This window comes from Chroicocephalus ridibundus, chromosome Z (genome assembly GCF_963924245.1).
Source record: "Chroicocephalus ridibundus chromosome Z, bChrRid1.1, whole genome shotgun sequence".
Taxonomy (NCBI): Eukaryota; Metazoa; Chordata; class Aves; order Charadriiformes; family Laridae; genus Chroicocephalus; species Chroicocephalus ridibundus.
Genome location: NC_086316.1, coordinates 58,052,060 through 58,074,630, shown reverse-complemented (window position 1 = coordinate 58,074,630; position 22,571 = coordinate 58,052,060).

Below are 22,571 nucleotides of genomic sequence, written 5' to 3'. Positions count from 1 at the left end.
TTCTCTGTCAGCGCTGGACAATTTCTGCTTCATTTGTGCTTTTCCACACCAACGTCATCAAGCTTCTAGTTAATGAAAAAGATAAAAAGTGCCTTCTGCAGTCCTTCTAATTAAAGCATCCCAGAGTGTTATTGCTACTGCGAGAGACACTAGAAGAGTGAGAGAGATCTCATGTACGACATGAGAAGTACCTTAGACATGGATGTTTTGCACTCCTCACTCCCAGCCAGGGCTCAAGATTACATTTGGCCCGTGAGGGCACTGAGACAAGGCAGATCTTAAGGAGGACTGTTTCTTGCAAAGAGAGGGAGTGGGTGCTTGCAGCTGTCCTCAGGGACATGCGGTCAACTAAACTGCTGCACCCTCCACGGGGTCTGCCTGTGAAGGTGATGGTGATGCAAATACTGTGATGCTGTGGTACTTGCACGTTTGTGATCTCCATCCAGGCAGGACAGTCCTTTGGAAGCAGACGCAGGATAAAGCATCCCCTTGCAGGAACCACCTGGGACCACTTGGGGATACGGCTGTATCCTGATACATGCCTCCTACACAGGAGCTACAGGTGTAAAGCAGCTTCTTGCTGTGAAGGAGAAAAAGGAAAATAGTCTTTCCCAAGCAGATCACTGCTCTGTATCAGCCTAACTGTATAAGCAATTGTCTACTGATTTTTCATTTGTGAAAAAAACAAACCTGTCATGCACCCCTTCCTTCCCAGGGCAGCATACACACGCTCCTCATCACTGCTTCCCTGCAGAAAATCCTCTCTGACAGGGAACACACTGTGGTGCTAAATCACCCTCCCTTGCCAAAACAGAGACACAGACCAAGCTGGGAGGCAGCTACATGGCTGCTCCGGCCATTTCACACCGCAGCTGCGAGTGTCCTTGGCTTAGGCTGAGAGCAGGGCTGAGCACTGATGCTGCCAGCCACCGAGGCTGGCACAATCCTGGCTAAGCCATGGTGTCAGGGACATCCTTCCCCTGCTGCTGCTCCTTGGGTGGGCGCTCCCAGCTGCAGGATGAGGCTGGGGCAGGAGTGCTTTGCCTGGGCACCTGCTGGCCGGCATGCCTGTGAGGGATGCCCGGGTACAGCTCTTTCAGAAAGCCAGGAGCTAGGCTTGCTGCGCTTGCAGGTTTGTGTCTCTTCAGGGGTTTCATCTTTGCAATTCTGGAAACAGTAAATAAAAGGCATGTGAGCTCCCCCACCCATCCTATGGAGGCTCTCACTTCCGTGAGATTTTATTTCCCTCAATTTACCTTTGATTAGTTGTGATTTGAAAAGAAGATAATTCATTAAATTTTGAGACTTAGGATGGAACTGAGATGGAGCTTACCAGAGAAACTCATGAGATATTGATTGTTGCAGTTGTGATGCTGCTGGCACGTTAGCGAGGAAAAAAATCATGCCCATGATCGTTTCTGAGGTGTGACATTTCTTGTTTGCAGGAGAAGAGGATAAGGTGCAATGCTTAAAGAAATGGGAAGAAGATGATTCTATGGAAGAATATAGGAAGTTGTTCCCCAAGTGAAGGACATGGTATACTAAGAGAATTTCCTGCTGTGCAATGGAAGTTAACATAAACACTTGCTTTGTTTTTTTTAAATACCGTTATAATATATGAATATATAAAAATAGTTATATATGAATATATATGGATATATATATGAGAAAGAAAATATACGGATATATACAAATACCGTGCCCCTGTGAAAACCTTTTTTTCATGAAAAATTAATGTTTAAACGATGAAGTAAGATAAAAGTTCCCAAACAAAAATGAGTGTTCATTAAATACTTTCATTTTATGTCAAGTGTAATCAAATGTAGAACTACATTATGCTAACTATCTTTTGAAAACTGCACTTTACTTCCAACTGCTCAGAAATACTCTGGATGTCACTAGAAGAGCAACTAAACCAACATTACAGTCTGCACAGGTTTACACTAGTCTGCACTCTTTGCTGTCAATGAAGCAGTCTAGTGCTTTGCAATTTACAAATGATAAACATTTGTACTACTTATTAGAGCAAATCTCTCCATTTGCCATTCTCCATCATAATCCATAAAGCATCTACACAGTATTCAAGGCAAAAGACTCTCTGTTTTCAAAACCATAATTATTCTATTGTGTTGTCCCAGTGAGCTAATTTTAGGTTTGGTGACTATTTTTTATTATTTGGAGGAAAAAAATTTCATTAAAGCTAGCTCCACTCCTGTTAGTCTTGCAGACTACCCCTACCATGTGAAAAGGGATATTTGGTGATCAGATTTGTGTTAAGACAGTGAAACAAGATCCCTGTAACATCATATGCAGCGGAAGGGGGAAGAATCCACAACAAAACCGTTTTACTTCAATTCCATGCCCAAGACAAACCTTCCAAATCTGCACTCCCCTTCAGAGGTCTGTGAATCCATGAGCAGGCATGTGGTGCATGACGTAAATCACCATGGTGTAGGCAGTGGCAGCTCCCATCTGCCTCTCTAAGGTTATTTCTGAGCCTTGCAGCGCTGGTACCTCACAGTGTTCAACGTGGCACCTCCAAACAGTGGCCACCTGTGTGCAGGCACTGACCTGAGCCGTGGAACAAGTGTCTCTTCAGGGCAGCTACAGAGCAACTGTTTTTTCAGTAATTAACAGCCATCCGCTGTTGCTTGCAAATTGTTATGTGCACTGCAGCCCCTGGTCCCCCAGGCAGCTCTGTTCTAGCTCCAGTAACCCAGCCCGGGACATTGAGACAGGCTGCAGGAATCATAGGGTTGCTACAGTGCCATACCAGGGAGGCTGGTGAAAGGGGCCGAGCCAAGTCCCAGTTTGTGAGACTGCAACTGTGAGGTCTTATGTTGGAGGTGTTATCGCAGGAGATGTTATGGGTCCTCATTTGGTTTGGTTTGATTTGCTTTGGTCAGGCATCGTTAGTCAGGTACAAGGAGATTCTGCAAATAGCTACGCACAACTTGGAAGCCCAAGGCAGCTCGTGCCTGTGAGAAGCAGGTAGGCTGTAATGAGCTATTAGCTGAGAACTGGAGTGCTCACCACACTGGTCAGGCAGGACCGGCAGGCGAGTACCTGAATCCCTGAGCTTTTACAGCCCTGTCTCACCACCTGGCTGGCTGAGCCCCGGTTATGCAGCTGTGTCCTACCACAGCTGGGACTGGCATCCCGGGCAGCAAAACCCAGGGGTGGCAGAAGATTGTAGGAGAGCAACAGCAAGACGCTATTGCTGAGCTCCTACATCTGGGAGAAATTAAAAACGTAGCAGTGCTTGTGGGGGGAGTGCAGTGTTGGAAAATACAGCCAGTACTGCCTCTGCTGAAGATTGCCCTTGCAGCTGATGGTGCTTGCTGGCATCTGAACGACTTGGTTTGAATTAAGTATTTAAGGAGTTGTAACTAGAATTTTTTTATTATTTTTTTTCTCTAGCCATCTTCCCATACAGCAAATATTGAAGAGAAAGCAACCGTAAGTTCTGCAGGGGCTGGTAAATACTGTGCAGCCTCTCTTGCTGAAAGGATGACAGTGTTGAATTTTTATTTTTTACTTCAACAGGTTTGCTAAAGGATTTCTGGACTCTGGTAAGGACTCAGTTAGGATTTATGGATAGTCCATACTTAGGGGAAACAAATGGTAGAGAATCCGTCAGCTACTGCTTGGTTTTGCAACCCATGAGTATAAGCCAATCCCACAGCAGGCAAATGTCACCTCTGTGTAGACAGGAGGCATGTAACAAAAATAAATTATTTTGTGACAATATGATGTGATTTATTTTGCATTCATGTTTTGGAAAATTGCAAAGACATGCGTATCAATTGCATGCTACCTATTACCTGTGTATGCTTTTGGATACAAGAGAAATTAATTTCAAGTAACTTTCTGCTGTGCTCAGCTTCTGGTGCTTCTTTTTTCCAAATATCATGGTTCTTCTTAGGCAATGGTTTTATCGATATATGCCTGTGGATGTCTGCTGGAAGAAATTATACACAATGAGTTTACACCTATTTGCTGCATATCGGTACTAATATATATGCTCAGAGATGACAACACAGGGGTAAATTTGCTGCAGTAGTACTGCCCAGAGGCTTTCTTTAGCAGCCTCCTAGAAATACAGTAATGATTATAACTACCTCCTAGAAATACCCAAATTATCTGGCATATATGTATCAGACAGAGGCTTTTTGTTATTTTTGAAAGCAACGGAAGTACATTTCAGAACTCTGAAAGCATAATACCTCATGGTACCAAAATAACAAAGGGAACAATAAAAATGACTGTTGCCAGCTTATTAATGGAGATGTTTGTTTGCACTAGGAATTCACCGTTGTGCACATATATCTTTTGATGAAAGTGTCCAGCAGCTATTCCTGGTGAGAAGGCCTTCTCCCTCGCATTATGCCATAAATAAACCAAATCTTGCCTGAAATTCTTCAGAAAAAGCAACTCTTTGGAAAAGGAGCTCTCTAGTGTCATCTCTTGGTGAAGTGTGGGAAAAGCCACTGGGCACTTCAAGGGTTCTTTGCACTTTTGTTGAATACACAAGTAATAAAATGGTACACTTTCATCTGAAGTCCCATGTTACTGTGGGGTTATCTGGCAAGTCGTATGCTGCATGCCTCTATAGCAATAGAGGTGTGGGGGTATGTTTCCCTTATTTCAGCTCTTCAGAAATACCAAAACACTGCCCACGCTCCATAACTTGGGCTGGATTTCCCGGTTTGACAGCCAGCTGTGCCATGGGCGCAGACAACGCAGCTGGCCCTCCCTGGAGTGATGCCGTGCACCAGGATGGTGATGCCCAGCAGAGCCAGTGCTAGGGACAGGACAGTGCAGCCCCTGGGGCTCCATCCACCCCCGGAGGCTGTTTGGGCAGGGAGGTCCCTCCCGCTAACTACACCAGGTCCACTACACAGCTTCAGCCACTGTTTTACGGTGGGTGACCACTTTTTCCCACCATGTTGTGTCCCATGTGATGTCATGCTGCCCTGTGACTACCTGCAGGACCAGCCACCCCACCAGTTTGCCCAGAATCAGATTTGGAAGTGGAGCCCCCACGCTGCTCCAGGCAGCATCATGCCCCATGGACTTCCCTGGGGCACCATCCTGCTACCTGAGGGGAAAAAGGATTGGGGGATTTTTAAGCCAAATGACAGTGTGAGGTATCCCAAGACCTGTTTCCTCCTTCTGCATGATGAACATAATTACGGTGTTAAGGATGCCAGGAAGGTGTTTGAGGCGAGAAAAGGCTGTAAGCCTTGTCGTACATTGTATAACCACAGCCAGGCCTGTAAATACTATTGCTGTCTCTGCTTTCCTCATAACCCTGCAGGTGACAAGGGTTGTGTGTCACAAGGGTAACAAGGTGTGCCAGCTGCAGGGTCCTCTCCAGGCCTGGAGAATGCTTACAGATTTTATAGTATGCTTATGGTTTTCTGTAAAAAGTGTGAGGCCTGCGCATGAAAATATCACAAACGTAACGTCTGGAAGTGCAGGCTGGCGTGTGAACAGATCTGTAACATAAACCAGCACCAGCGCTTTGTGCCCGTGACCAAAACTCTAGAGGCAGGGCAGGGCTGTACTGTCGCTGAGCTGGGATGTGCTCAGGAAAGCAGGAGACACATACCCTAAATGATGTTTTTGCCATGGAGTTAGGAGCAGGTGTCCGCTGGGATGAAGAAGAAGAGGCAAAGAGGGAAACATCTGAATGGGAACATGAGTTTAAAGAGGATACACGTCTCGTAGACTTAATGGACAAAGTTTCAGAGCTACACTTTCCTAGCAGGTAACACCAAAGGCTACGGTGGCTACTTTATTGCTAGTCAGCTTCTGAAGGAATAAATGAATATGCAATTTATTCTCCAAGGTGTTGAATTCACGTGCATTGAATTCACTAGCCTAATTACACAAATTACTGACTCTTTCAATTTTTTACCCCAGCATTTTCCAACCTTTGTGTATCAGGCTCTGCCCATTTTTTCAACACTGCTCAGAACCAAAGTTACGTGGGGCCTCTTTGACTACTAGAACATTATGGGGTGGACGGCATGATGCTTGAAGAGAAAAAGCTCTTCTCAGCATGGCACACAGCTAGTCAGGGGAAGATTTCTGTCTTGCAAAAAGAACTGAGTTACTATTGCCAGCAAGATGTAAAAATTTTGAGGGAGGACTGCAGATCGTACAGGAATGAGATTATGGTGATGAGCCATCTTACATTCTGAGAAAGAACACAATAGAAAGGTGGAGGTTTGTCACTGTAGAGCTCCCTTTTCGTATACCATGCTGCCCTCTCCTTGCACATCCACATGCCAGTTTATGTGCCTCAAACCTAAGGCTGCAGTGCTCCTCCCTCCGGGTGGCATTTTGTCTGCCTTACAAAGCAGCCCCTGATGAAGATATAAATTACTACGATTTTACTAGCCTCTATCCCTTCATCAACAAAACAAAAACATGTCCTCTTGTGTGCCCCAAAGCATTTTTGAGAATTTTGACACCCTGACGGACTGCTCGGGAATGGTCACAGCAAAGATCTACCGGCCTCGTGGGCTCTTTTTCCCCTGAGAGTCAATGGCAAGCTATCTTTTCCCTTATGCTACTCTTGTGCTGAAACCTGCCAGGTCCCCTGCACCCAGTGTGAAGAAAGAGCCTATGTGGACACCTGGTGTTCCTGGGAACTGAACAAGACTCTGCACAGGGCTACAGGCAAGTTTTTGCAAGGTTTTGCATGGAGGGGTAGCAGCGTCTTCTCAAATTGCATAGAACTGCGCCTCTGCCAGAAGCAGGAAGCATCAGGCTACCCAGCCTGGGGCACAGATGATAGGAAAAAAAGCTAAATATGTTGAAGATTATGGGCAGAAAGAAGATGTCTCTTTGTGGGCTGAACATATCAAGAAAAACCCTGCCAAATGCCAAATTAAAAAAACGTTTTTAAATTCTCTGTGGGGGAAATTTGAACAGAGATCCAACCTCCCCAACACCACCATTGCAAGAGAACCAGATGAGTTGCATGTTTACCTCTTTTCTCTGGCTTATGATGTGTGCTCATATCTTTTTTTTGATGAGGGATTGATCCTTCACATGGCTGCTGATCATATGAATGAGCTGCATGTGCACTCTCACAGAACATCCATTCTCGAAATGGGGCTGTAGTTGCTTGGCTGGTGTTTGCTCATGACCATGTGGCCCACATACAGAGCCGCGAGATTCGTATCTTCAAGTTGAAAGGGTTCTTAGCATAACTGCAGCTAAAAGTGTAATTGTTTACACACCCAAAAACAACAAAGTCCAGCAGCTGTCCCAGAAACAGATTTTCCCAGCTGCTGACACTATTGCTGGATGGTGTGGTGAGCACTTTCATGCCCAGCTGGTCCATACCTCAACAACAATGGGCAAAGGGAGCTCCTCCACCACCACCTGGCCTCTCCACCTGACACTTACCTTCAGATATAGTTTGCAATTCACGGGCCTGTTGGCTGTTTCTTCTCGTTCATTAGGTCCTTTTTGGGAACACCTTAGGGTCTTTTTGTTACTCGAATAAATAGTTCACTATTAAGTCTATCCCCAACCAGTAGTGTGAAGTCGCACAACCCAACTCACAGCTTTCTCCAAAATCTCATTTCAGATTCAATTTGTATGAAGTGGGTGGGATAAAAGCTGATGAGATACAACTGCAACATTGGTCAGCTCCAGTCCCAAGGCTCTGCAGGCACCCAAGGCCAGCAAACGGATTTTTCATCTTTTCTGTTACAAGGATGTTAGTGGAGACTAGATCCTATGTGGACCTGGAGTTTATAATACAGGGAATTTTTCAAGAGGACTATTATAAAGGGCCTGAGCCAAAGCCTGCTCAGTTAACAAGAGTCTTTCCTTGCATTGCAGAGGAAAAAAACAGCATCCTCACATATATCCTAAATAACACCAATACTATGAATCATATACTTTTAATGTATCGCTAACATCTGTCTCTTTTCACACTGAGGAACGTGGCCAAGAGAGCACAAACAGGATCTTTACCAGCTAAAATATACAGGAAGTCATCCACAGAGGGGGGAAAAAAAGTAAAAAAAATGTATCTACCATGTAGACGAAGAGCTTGGGCATAGACACATTTCGTAATAGTCATATACTAAGATTTCTCAAAAAAATATGTACAACTTATGTACCCCAAACATCATTGGCCTAATTATTGTGAACTAAAGGGAAAGCAAAATTCAGACCTTTTAAATCCTAGCTTTGTTCTTTTCCATTTTATTTAATTGGCATGTGGAATTTCTCCCTTTATCCTGTTTTTTTTGGGGCGATTTTATATCTTGCTTTATAAACCATTCCTCCAGCCTCCAGCTGGTTTCATCTCCCATCCCACCCACTTGCCTTCTCTGTGTGACTTGAGTATTCATTCTCCTTTGCAACTAATGAACGCTGATATTTTTTTAGTGCAAAGTCTGCATTGTACTGCTACCAATAATCATAGAATCACAGAATGGTTGGAGCTGGAAGGGACTTTAAAGATCATCTAGATCCAACCCCCCTGCCATAATCAGGGACACCTCCCAGTAGACCAGGCTGCTCAAAGCCCCATCCAGCCTGGCCTTGAACACTTCCACGGAAGGGGCATCCACAAGTACACCAATATCATGGATTCAACCTCAGGTAAAAAAAACTCCTCTTGGGCAGTAACAGTGTCAGCTTTGCTTTCTGTACATGGCATGTGCTTTTCTGCAGTCCCAAAGAGTAAGAAAGTGGAAGAGGGCTCCAACTTAGATAGCCTGTATTTTAAGACTATTGGCTACAAATGCCTCTCTCGGACTGTGATCATGTCGTTCTCAGTTATGAACTACATGCAGCTAAGGTCTTTTATCCTGTATTTAGTCTACCATCTCTTATGCTCGTGGGTATTTTTTTTCACCTCATGTTTGTGCAGTGCCTCACACTATTTCCATGAGGCCAGAGTTATCAGGTGGGAAACCACACAGGGTGAAATGCTGCCAGCACTCTATGGAAATATGTATTGAGAAAGGTCAATTTCAGGTTAGTGGGGAAGGTAGAGACTGAAAAGTTTTCAGGAGTTTTTATTTTTGTTAAGAATATTATAATCTTTCCAGGTTACTATTTAAGAAGTGATGACTAGGAAAGTGAGCTGAAACCCTTAAAATGGACATACACTTCTATAAACAATATGAAACAATTTCATTCTTAATTTATTTCACTCACTGAAGAAGATAAAATACTCCCATGATCATGTTTTTCCAAAGCAATGGCTTGAGGCACACCAAAACCGTCTCCTTTTTTTTTTTTTGTGCCTTGACCTGGAGCATTTAATTTAATTTCCACATTGTTAAGAACAAAATCTTAATTAAAATGAGAAATCTGTTAGGAGGGGGGAGTTTGGTTTACAAAGCTATATCCTGCATACCAATAGTAATCAGACTGCACTAGTTACAGTGGTTTGCCTTTACCACTGAAAGATGACTTGCTTTCATCAGATAAATATGCAAACAGAGCACAGCAGAGCCTTAACATTAAAGTTGTCACTAGCAGCTCAAGATGTTTTAAGTTACATCAAAGGAAATATCTCCCACAGCGAGATCACGAGTTGCACAGTCCAAAGCCTGGCTTTGTTATTGCACAGCTGGGGGCAGGGGGAAGGGAATCATTACAGTTGCATTAAAAGAAAGTAACAACACAAAATTTATTTATTTCTCTTCTAGTCTGGCCCTCCCCCAGGAAAAAGAACTAAACAGCAACAAATGTTTTTTGAAAAGACTATGTTTCATTCAGTGATCATGTGTGAATGACGGAATATAGCAGAATTAAAATTAAGGTGTGAAAAAGGAGGCTTGTTGGACAGGGGACCCGTGCTGAGTGTGTAGGTACACAAACGGCCCCCTCCCCATCACTTGTGGTACATAACCAACTTAGGGGAGTCCAGAAATACAACCTCCTTTTGCCACTGCAGGGTTGAGGCATGGGGAAGTAACAGGTTTGTCAGTCACAAGAAGCTAGACAGTCCCTGGTTCTGGTCTGTGCTCAGAAACACACCTTTCAGGTGCATTTGGGCTGTTTTATCATGAGAATCAGGTAGGTCTGGTGTGGTGTACCTGCCCCTGAGCACTTTGAACCAGTGGAAACAAGGGGGCAGAAACACAGCTGTCTCCATAAGTGGTGGTTGCTGTGCGAAGAGAGCAGATGGAACTCACATAAAAATGAGGGGAAAGAGAACAAAGGAAGAAACACACGAGCAGGAAGGAGAGGGAGGGACGTAAGAGAGAAAAAGCAGGGATAAGGGACCTCAACCAGCAAAGCAGATAAGGAAAAAGGCACTTCCTTCTAAAGGTAGTAACTAGCCCATATTTCACAAAATACGTGGTGAACATTCCCAATGCATGCCAAGGGTTAGTTTTTTAAAGAAGATGTTCACAGCATTCAACAAAGCACAAATCAGCTACCGTGCAGTCTACAGCCTCCTCCTTTTGGTGGGAGGTGGGGTATCCAACCTGCCTGCAGGCAGGTTTGAGCTGGAGGCGGAAGGGACTATCTGGATGCTTGTCCTTGTGGAGATCCTGCAGGTTAGCTCAGGACATCAGGTGTGTTTATCTTGCCAGCTCCACACTTTTATTACTCCCTAGAAACGCTGCCAAACCTGAAGCAGCGTACTGGTGGCATGGTTTGTCTTACACATGGTTAATAATGGACTTACAGAAGTAGGTTATTATGATAAAAATAAAAAATTTTAAAAAGAGATTTCTATGGGCAGCTGTATTGATGATGACACAGTAGTCCTCTGAACTCCCTTCTCTTCCCTTCCCACTGACTTAGCCCACCTGCTCACTTTGGTGGCTTCTAGGATTTGCGCTCACACTTGGTTATTGTATACTTTGATTCAAGGAGTTGCCTTACAAAGAGAAGCAACTAGAGAGACTCAGTGCAAACTTGTACGGCACTTCAAACTATGCTGAGTTCAACACTGATTTTTAATGAAAGGTAAGTAACATTCATGGACACCTCTGCAGCAAACAGATGTTAGTCTATTTTCTTTTTTGGTAAAAACCAAATGAGCAAGTGACCTTTGTGAGATAACTTGGAGGATCCAAATCCAACTCCCATCAGGCAGATATACAAAAGTTCCTCACCACTGCTAATCATCCCATGTTCGTAGCACACCCCTCTCTGCAATTCTGCAGAGAGTAATGTAGAAACCAACACGTTTTCTCTATGTTTAAAAAAATGATGCAAAGCTCTGCTTTTTCAGCAAGGGAATCTTGATAATTTTTGGAAGAACTGCCTCCTAAACTAGTCTTTCACAGAGACTAGAAGATCATTTTGAGAGATAACCTATAGCTTTTTCCAGTAGGCTTCATAATTGCAAAATAATATCTCCTTTCCTCCAAGCATCACTAGGGCGGTTTTTCCCATTTTTTTGGAGACTGGACTTAACAAAAGTGCCTGTGGGTCTTAAGAACCACACTACAGACTCACAGAATAACTGAAGCTGGAAGGGCTTCTTGTTCGACCCTCTTGCCCAGAGCAGCATCAGTGTCTCTAGGCAGCCTGTGTCGGTGTTTGATCACCCTCGGGGCATTACAGTGTTTTCTTGTGTTCAGATGGAATTTCATCTGTTACAGTTTGTGTCCTTTGCCTCTTGCCCTTTCACTACACACCACTGAGAAGAGCTGGGCTCCATTGTCTTCCTTCTCAAGTATTTATACACATTGATAAGATCCCCTTGCGCCTTCTCTTCTCCAAGATTAACACTCCTAGCTCTCTCAGCCTCATAAGACAGGTGCTACAATCCCTTGACAATCTTCATAGCGCTTTGCTGGACTCATTCCAGGCATCCCAAAGATTGCTTGTGTCCTGCTATGTTGCTCCTCCGGCAGGTATCTGGGTGGTTCATGTCCCCCAAGAGAACCAGGTCCTGCAAATGTGAGGCTTCTTGCATCTCTCTGAAGAAGAACTCATCTACTTGTTCTTCTTGAACAGGAGGTCTATAGCAGATACCCACCACAACACCACTCAGGTTGGTCTGCCTGCTTGACCCGTATACTCTTCATTGGCTCCTGACTCAGCCCAAGGCAGAGCTCCATGCATCGCTGCTCCTTGCTCACATAAAGGGCAGCTCCCCCTCCTCACCTTCCCAGCCTCTCTTTCCTCAAGAGTAACTATCCATGCACTGTGGTCCTTTATAATCCCTACGCTGCAAGAATTAGTGTAGAGGCTTTTTGGGGAGGCAGCCAAGTGTGCTGATTACCCAGAAAGGCCATGAGTGTTCTCCCTGTAAAGCTGTTCCCCAGGCACTTCTCTATATGCCTCTGCTTGAGGTGATTCCAGCGTCCATTCTGTTTAAAGTCTACAACTTTGTACATTGAGATAATAGAAGTTAAATAAATTGGATTTAACAGATGTTCCCTGGTTTGTTTAGACTTCTTCCAGCTTGTATTCATATCATCTGGATATGTATTTCCGTGGTACTCATGATGACGTTCTCCACAGCCATCTATTCCTACTATATTTTGCAAAAGGTGTTGAGCATGAAGTAAACAGCAGTCTCACCACGTTACATCTTTCCTGTGTTTAGTTCATTCCTATGAAGAGATCTCTCAAAACCTACAAAGCACTCAGAATGTGCCCCAGCACTAGGTCTGAGCAACGACTGACCGTCCTCTCTGTGATCCAGCCACTCTTTTCCACCTGTCTTGTCAGTGTCAGCATGAGCCAGAGCTGGGAACCCACTCAGCTGTAAAATTACTCAAGGAAAAAGGTTATTCTGAGCAGGATCCATTCCCCAGCCTCCCCTGGGTAAGAGCTGTGTGAGTGCTGGTGCCAATACACGTAGCACAGCTCAGCGGCGGTGTAAGCTCATGCTCGCGTTGTCACTGGAAAGCCATGTGTGAAACCTGATCATCACACTTGGCAGTAGAGCTGCTTCACTAGTTACTCTTCAGCTGGCTCAGCTCACTAATTAGTTTCTGTTTTGCATGAATAGGTGTGCCGGCATGCTGGAGAGGGTGAAGGGGGGTGGGGGCAGCAGGGACCAGCCAGAGACTTGGGAACCAGCAACTCCTCAACATGCCTCTGCATTCACAGACACACATTGCCAAAAAAAAATCTTCCCAAATCTTGGCTGAAAGCAGATTTTTTAATAGCCTGCAACTCAATTCCCAAATCCCTAAGTGTTGTCAATCCCCAAAAAAGAGATCTCTCTGTTAAAAAAAAAATTTCGCTTCTTTTCTTCCTCATGGAAGGGGATTTTTCCTCTGCTTGAAATGCAAATGCTTTCTTTTACTCATTCAAAGCTGAACAGTATTTTAACAGTTTTGCTTGGAAGTCTTAAACAGATAAGAATAGAAAGCTTTGATTTCTGACAGTTTTTTACAAGAGCGAGTGCATTTGTACTGGGCCCAGCATGTACAAATTTTATTAGCATGTAATTCGCTAATTTCTTCACATCCTTTGTGTTTCCAGAACCAGGAGAAATAGAAATGTAATTTTTAATAACTCCCAAATTTGTCACTTGATTGTGACTTCAAAGTCTAGAGTATTAGGTGGAGTTTTAGTGATGAGACTGTACTGAGGGCTTTACCTCTTCACTCTAATTTCCTAATTCACTCCATAAATTTAACAGTTTTATGCAATTGACTGTGATGATGGCAAGCTTCTCTGGTGGGAGTAGCTATTAAAAAAATGCTAAATAACTTACTGGTTTTAATGCATTTCATATTTTCATTATTTTGATACAATAGGGATGTAAATTCAAGCTATAGTGCATTTAAATGGCATGATTTGATCTCCTTCCACTGTGGATGGATGGCTTGCAAACAACTGTCCATATCCTTGCTCTCAAAGTTGGCCTTACATCAAAACAGGATTTTAGAGAACACTGGCTCGTGGGAACCTAAACAGTTACTGAATGACAGCAATCTTCTGAGGTATCTTTTACCCAGTAAAGATAGACACTGATCTGGTCTTCTGCAACGAACAAGAAGTATTGACCAATGGCATGATTTGGGGGAGTGAAATATTATTAAAATACTGAATTTTTAATACAATATTATGCCCCCCAATCTAAGATGTATACAGGAGTCTTTCAGTTTATGTGCAGACACTCTACTTTTAAGGATAACAAGTAATTTCAAAGCAGTTCTCGTTTTCTTCTTAAAAACACTGATGTTTGTTTTCAACTAAACAGTATCATTTGCTGAACATCATGAGTCTGAAAAATAATAGCAGAGTTAAAAAGCTGTTTATGGGAAAATAATTCTTTACGTGTTGAGGTGTTTTGTAGCTGAGAATTCAAAGAAAAGAGCAAAGCTTCCAACAACCAAACCCTGTAAATATCCTAGGTGTACTTTCTCATATGAACATGTTTTCTGTAATGTTTTTCATTACATTGATAATTTGCAGATTGTCTTTGCTGGCCTCAGCATTTCCTGAGGAAATGACCCAGAAGAAATTCAGAAAACGAGACTAGATGAAGCTGAAGACAAAGCAAATTGCAAAGGAAGAAGATACCGAAGAATATGAGAACAGGAGACCATACCAACTTCTTGCAATATGCAGAGTCAAGGGATAGGAATAAAAGGAAACAGCATTCCCTTTCTCAGTAAGTAAGGAACTTCAGTAAGTTCCCTTTTTCTTGAACTTCAGTAAGTTCAGGAAACTGAACTGCAAGCAGACAGGATCAAGACAACTAGAAAGGTGGAAAATAGTGAAAAGTCTTGAAAAAATACAAGTGTTGGATACTTTCTCCCTCTAAAATATAGCTGTCTTCATTAAGCAAAAAACATACTGTAAAGGAGGATAGTCTGCAATGTTTCCAAAGTGAGCTGGCTTATAATGAACTAGCTGATCAGCTTAAAAATAATAAACCTACATACACACACTGCTTTATACTAATGGAAATGCTACACAACATATCGTAACATGCCTAAGATTTGTTTAAATGTTTGGGCTAAGGATTGCAGACAGCAGACTCTAACATCACATGATTTCAAACAAATAAAAGGTGGCATTCTGCAATTCCAATAAATTTGGAAAAATATTCCTAGCTTCCTCTCTGCACCATTAGGCATCCACCCTCGTGACAAAATCATTATGCTAAGCACTGTTAGAGAAGATCTTGCTGGTAGAAAGGAGAGAAATATGAGTTAAGTATCTTGTTGTATCTCATGGTTGCCATGAAAAATAATGACAAATATGCTCAAAGTACTAGGTACTAGATTACTGCCTTTTAGGCAATGCCAAAGAAAGGAAAGACTTAGATCAGAAGGCACCCGTGGAAGTCACCTAATGCAAGTAAGAAGTCACCTTCTGCTCCAGGCAAGACTAGATGAAGTTGACAAATTTTGAATATCTGAAAGGATAGAGATTGTGCAGTCTCTCTGAGCCTCTGTCCAGGACTAGCACGACTCCCATGGTTCCTTATTGCAGCTTTCACCTATTTTTTTTTGTTTTGTTTTCCCTTTCCGTTTCATTTCTGAGAAAAAAAATTGTCTCTTTCTTCTCCTTAAGCTCCCTCCAGGTGGTGGGAGGCTGCTTCAGTTTCCCCACCTCGTCCTGCTCTCACTGGGCTGAACAAGCAGCTGCAAGGTGAGCCAGATCAGAGTAAAAGGAGAGAAAAAATAGTTCCCTGCTCTGGTTCACCCTGTGGCCATTTGAAGAAGAGTGCGGGATCAAATGGGAAGGAAGGGAAAAGGGAGCTGGGAAGGACATAGGGCAGTGACTGTGAGCTGGGAAGTATTCACATAGTCCCTTGGGTAGTGGCTTATGCTGACTGAAGAGCCACAGCATTATTCCAGAAGCTAAATTACTTCTGCATGATGTTTAATAGGAGCTGCAGAGTAAATACACAGGACTTCAATCCTGCTTCTCCTTCAAGGTCAGATTATTGATGGCTTTGAAGGATACACATCCCTGAAAAATCAAGGGGCTGAGTCTGGACAGAAGAACCAGTTCTGGCTTCATGCAGTAAGGAAAATATAAAAACAGTGCTCAACAGCTGCACTTTTAGAGCAGAAACCTCTGAAGTTGTACTTTCAATAGCTTTTGGTGTGATTCACACAAACTAATGGATTCAATGATTGGGATGTCATAGTAAAGGCAACACATATCAGGAGCATGGGACATCCTACTTATGAGACCTAGCATGGATCAGGAGGATTGGAACAGTGATCACTGATGGACATGGGTGCTAGCTGGGATTGGCATCTGGGAAGAGGGAGCTGGGGAGGCAGCTCGTAACAAGTTAGCTGGGAAAACAAAGCATTAGCTGTCAAGTTAATACAAGGTGTCCTGCAGGTGTATGGCTGTGGGCTCACGTCTTTTCTTTCTCCAGAGAACAAATGATCAACAACAGAAGCGAATTAACTTGCTGACACCATGAACTGGAGACCAGGTTCGACTTAAACTTTGCAGGTAAAATACCTCTGAAAAGCCTTTCATGCTTTCCTGCTTTGGAGGCAACATGCTGGGAAGGAAAGAGAAAGACAGACATTACTTCTCTCAAGTCAACACCATTGTTTTAGTTAAGAGTATGTTCTATGAGTTCACATGGCAGTAAACTGGGGTTCAGGTTCATCTGCTAATATCAATAGGCAAACTTAATCCTTAAAGGGTTTATATCCTCCTCTTCTGGAAGCCTGTTTATGCAAGGTGTCTTGGAAATCCATCAGAGGGAAACTAGTCACCGCGGATTTCCCTCTTCTAAGCCTAGTTGATTCCAGGCTAAGGTTCCTCCTGGCTATTTAGAATACATTTTTTCTTGTGCTTCCACTGCTAATAATTTTAATAGTTCTTTTTCCTCCCTTGGTGTTCACTTGTTGATGTGTTTGTAGACAATAACCATATTGCCTCTCAGCTTTCATTTTGGCAAGTACAACATGTCCAGCACTTTCAGTTGCTTCCTGTACAACGGGCTGTTGATTCACATGTTTACTTAATAGAGCTTTTGTGCATTTGCTACAGGCTCAAAGGATCCTTGACCAGGATAAAGTAAGTTGTGCACGGCATAATTGTCTTTGAGGATGGATATTAACATTGCTCCACCCCTGCATCTTTCCTCATGCCTCCTATGGTCATATCTGTCTGTGTTACGGCTGCATTGTGAGCCATGATTGTAATCAGCAGTACTGCAGATTTATTCCCTCCCCTTGTGTGAAGCCATAAAAGTTCTCTGTGAAGTGTTTTTCTTCCTCCTGTTGGTTCCTAGGAACTTGAGTCAGTCCAGTAAAATACACATTCCCTGCCTCTTTCGCTCCTTACTAAGAACATACTTGATATTGTTTGCGTTTACCCTTCATTCCTCTTAAGTCCCAAGTTCAAGGTGGAGTTGCTGTTTGATTCATCCAGACTTTGCTTCTGGTTAAGCTGTTTCCCAAAGAAAAAGTTCCTTTTCCTTTATTCCTCCTTTTTTTCCAGTTTTCTGTTAACTTGCTACTTTTTTCATGTGCCTTCCCTTCCTTGTGTTTTCAATCAAAAGCAATGGGTTTCTCAGATTCTTATACTATTCATATATGGGAGGGCATCTTCAAATCATGACGTTCAATGCCAGTACAGTATTCCGTATCAGCCTGCAAGGAGAGCAGAGATCCTTCTGGGAAGCATGAAATTAGCTTTTGCAATTGGACTATCAAGCTCTTCATGCACCTGCTGGTGGCGCATTTCAGATCCTAACAAACATTTCTCGTTGAATCATCAGGGGAGTATCAGTCTCCTGCACTCCACTTTCCCATACAGCAGCCATCTAGATGTAGGCCTCCTTGCTCTGTGCATTAATGAGCAGCGTTGTGTAGGTTCTGCCTGTCGGTATCAGCAGTTCTGGTTTCTGAACTGAAAAATGAAGAGCACTAGGGCCCTGCTGCTGCTCTGCTGATGTTCTTAGGTCTGCTCACCAAAATGCAGAGCTTCATCTCTAGTGTCCATCTACTAGTACTCTCCATATTACTCTGGCCTCTCTTTTTTTTTTTTTTTTCCGGAGTATGGCTGACAAATTCTCCCTCAGGCATGCCTGCTCATTTGCACAAAAGTGTGAAAACTTTACACAGTGGAAGCTTTATACATGTTACAGGCTTTAGGTTTTTTCCACATGTTTCCCCAGCCACCGCACAATTGTGCTAACTGCTTAAGCCACTGCGCCTACGTCTTCTTTTTTTTTTTTTTCTGTATTTTCTTTTGATTTTGCATTTTCTTATGATTTCTACCTCCCTCATTTGCTTTGGTAAACCAGGTATTCTGTGAGTGATGAAAATCTGATTCTTTAAAAACTTAACTGCATGAATGATGGACTGTTGAGGCTTCCTCAAGTTCTGAGTAACTCATTTGGCTCAAATCAGAGATCAGTAAACTATTGCAGATACCAAAGCACGCACTGCCATCACAGAAACAGATATATACAGATATTTGTCATTTCTTATACCAGGTTCACTCCTGAAAATAATTACTAAAAATTATTTGAACTCTTTGCTACCTGGGACCATTTGTTAGTGTTGTGTAGAAGTCTGCCACAGGGTATTTCCTCTGAACTATAGCAGGGCTTTTGTATCTTTCCCACTTAAAATTCTGCAAAGTTACACCTATAACAATTAAACTCTAACTACCTGTTAGTGTCCGATACTTGATTGAAGACCTAAGCCAACCTACTGGAATGACGTCCAATAAGAGTTTCAGGAGGTTCAATCTAATTACATTATAATATTTAACCATATTTGAAAGCAAATAGGAACTCTTGTTTTAATATTAAACCTTCCAGCATATCCAAACAGCTAGGTGTAAGCTTTTTGTGCTTTGTTAGAACACAAGCTACCAGCAATTCCTTCAAAGTTCACTTTGAATCTGTTTAGAAAAAAACTGATGAAGTCTTACAGCCAAACCTGAAGAACCCATTTTGCTCCTGCTGCCAATGGCAAATAGGCATCAACGCCTACAGGACTGTGCTTAAGTGCCTTCCTCACCATAAAACTAAAGATATCAAGTGTCCAGGGTAGTCCCCACCTTTCCTGGAGGAGTTTATATGGGCAATGTCTTATGTCGTATGTTTGCACGCTTATCTGACCCCTATTTGGAAATATCCATAGAAGGTATATGTCTTGCTTTGACTCCTTGTACTAAAGCATATTTTACCCTTAAATCTCAACTAAAAAAGCAAAGAAGGTTAATCTTAGGACATCTTCTGTATGAATGAAGTATGTAGGGAGAATGAAAGGAAAAAAGAAAAGATTTTTTGAAAACTGACATATCAACTTCGAATGGAAAATACTGCTTTTACACTTTTTCCCTAAGTAACCTTTTTCCCAAGACTTTTTACACTGTCATTAAACAATAGAGTCAGCTAATTACACATGATAGCACTGCTTTCTAACTAATTTGTGATTTTATACTAATTTATGATTAGAAGTCTGCCAAAATCCTTATGTCAGTAGTGGTGGATTATGAAACTTCCTGTAAAATGAACACTTCAGTTGGCACACCCCATCTACGCTTTCAATGCATGAACAAAAGGGAACTTGTTTCCCATACAGGGGACCCTTATTCAGCAGGGTCAAATTTATCCTTGTTTGCCAAGCAGTGCTGCAAAATTGTTTCCTACTCAGAAGACAAGCAGATACAACTGTCCTTGAGGCACCACTGTGTAGCAAACAGTTGGTAAAGACCAAAATGGAAATGACCACCCTACATACCCTGTAATTCAAGCTGCATGCTGAGGCACCGTGTTTTACCTATGGCTCTCATTTTTATGCGTAGGTGAACAAATGGCAAAACTTTTTGTTTGGTGATTTTTTTTTTTTTTTGCATTTTAAAAGCATTCTAATTTCACTGTACACGTGACAATTTTTAACCCTTGTTTCTACAGAAAGAGTCATAATGTCTGTTTTGATAGGAATGCATTTGCTGTTCATAGCTTTCCCAGGCTCTTGGATATCACAAAGATGTGATGCTTTCAAAGGTGTAAGTATGAGACAAACACAACATGCCTGTGTTTTCACTGGTAGAGCCTTCCTTTATAACTTCTTGCAGACAGAAGAAGAAGAAGAAGGTCTACTGATGCCTTTTCTTAACACAGGGAGCTAGCATTCTGGTTTTTACAGTAAGAAATTAAAAAGGAAGCCATTGTATCTGCTGAGAATCCTTCATGTTCATTTAATTTTTTTTTTCAAAATGTACAAATCTGATAGCTTTACTAACAGCTTGATATGCCAAAGATAATACCACATTCATTAGGGAACTAACAGCTTGATAGGCCAAAGGTCATTCCATATTCATTAGAGAACTCTTCCATTTTGTGTATGATTTTTTCTGACTAGACAGTTCCCAACATCACTCTAAACTATTGAATTGTTATCTCAATTACTGTATTTCATTCTTTTAGTAAATAGATAAAACAATAAAATTTGGAAAGAATACCTGGAAAACATGAACTTTTGAGTTGCCAATAAGCAAATTTAAACATTTGTTAAAACTCAAAATTTTCTCAGATATTTTAAAACTAGTATCTAACTCTCCTTATTTTAAGTATTAGTATTTATTGCTTGTTTGTTCTACCCAATTCTGCAGTAGACTAGTATCAACCATTCACGGAAATTTCTCAATAAAAGTCCTGCAGCTTACTATTTTCAATCAAATTATTTCACCGCTGGTCCTTTCAAGTATTTTTTGGGCAGAGAGAAACCTTATGAAGTTCAACAAAGGCAAGTGTAGGGTGCTGCACCTGGGGAGGAATAACCCCCTGCACCAGTACAGGTTAGGGTTGACCTGCTGGAGAGCAGCTCAGCTGAAAGAGACCTGGGAGTCCTGGTGGACAACAGGGTGACCATGGGGTAGCAATGTGCCTTGTGGCCAAAAAGGTCAATGGTCTCCTGGGGTGCATTAAAAAGAGCGTGGCCAGCAGGTCAAAGGAGGTTATCTTCACCCTCTACTCTGCGCTGGTGGGGCCACATCTGGAGTACTGTGTCCAGTTCTGGGCTGCCCAGTTCGAGAAAGGCAAGGAACTACCAGAGAGAGTCCAGCAGAAGACCAAGTGACCAGAGCACCTCTCTTATGAGGAAAGGCTGAGAGACCTGGGACTGTTGAGCTTGGAGAACAGAAGACCGAGAGGGGATCTTATCAATGCTTATAAAGGGGAGGTGCCAAGAGGATGGGGCCAGGCTCTTTCAGTGGTGCCCAGCGACAGAACAAGATGTAACAGGCACAAACTGCAACACAGGAAATTCCATCTCAACATGAGGAAAAGCTTCTTTACTTTGAGGGTGACAGAGCTTTGGAACAGGCTGCCCAGAGAGGTGGTGGAGTCTCCTTCTCTGGAGACATTCAAAACCCACCTGGATGCATTCCTGTGCAACCTGCTTTGGTGGGGGGGTTGGACTAGATGGTCTCTGAAGGTCCCTTCCAACCCCTGTGATTCTGTGATTGCCTCTACTCCTATTCACTCTTAAACTCTCCTATGTTCTCAGAACTGTTGTAATTAATTCAGCTATGGTATGGAGAAGAGACAACAACTGCAGAGCTTAAAATCATTTCTTATGCCCTCAAGTGCAAATTTTTAATGAATACTGGAATTGCTAAAGAAAGGCCCATTGGTAAAACTTCACTGAATTATTGCCCACAATGTACAATACCCCTTGAGTCATTTATTATCAATAAACCATGTCAGCTTAGGGTGCTAGAACATGAGAGCAGAGAAAAACAAAACTATTTTAAATTCTGAGTTTTCATTTAACTAAAAATAATACATTTCAGACTAGAGCAAAACAGATGCTCTTGAAATTTCTGGTAGAAGCAGCAGCACACATGACCTGAAATATGGTATTATCTTGCATCATGTATGATCATATGATATGCAGCTGGTACTGCTACATCCCACATATTTCCATTAAAATGTCTATTTTTTTTATTTTCTGATTTTAAAGTTTTCCATTTTATTAATATTTTTTAAAATATGCTTGTGTTTCACAACTTTCATCAAAATGTCTATGATATCACAAATTGCTTTTTGAGTGGCATAATACTAGCAACTGCTTTGTGAGAAAAAACGCCTTACAGGTTTCAACAGGATACAGGATAAGAAACGTCCTTTCCGAGCGAAATGCAAATTGCAAAACAATTGCAGTCATCAAATTGTCCAGTGGAACATCCATTAAGTCCATCTTCAGTCAGACTTCCTAAGAAGTGGTTTTGTGCGTCTGGGCTGCTACCTTTTGACCTTGGCCTGCAGCCAGTTCTACTCAGCAACCTTTACACCATGTTAGCTATTCCCTTTTCCCACCTGACCCTCATTAGAAGCAACTTTCTTCCTGTTTTGTAAGAGAAATAGGAAATCTGCTCATCCAGTCTAATGCAGTCCAAGACACTCACTGCCAGTAAAACAATCTAGCTGCAAAATGTTAAGGGAGTTGAAAAAGGCCAAGAACAACATTAGAGAAAATCTTAAGTGATGGAAAATAAGAAAAATAATTGAACCCTGAAAACTAAACTGCATTATGGGGCTATTTCAGCTTCTCATCTTCTCGTTTTTTTTTTCATATGGTTACTACACGAGATGCAGTAATTTGAAAGCGAGTGCTATTTTGAACGATAAGATATTCATAGCCTGTTGT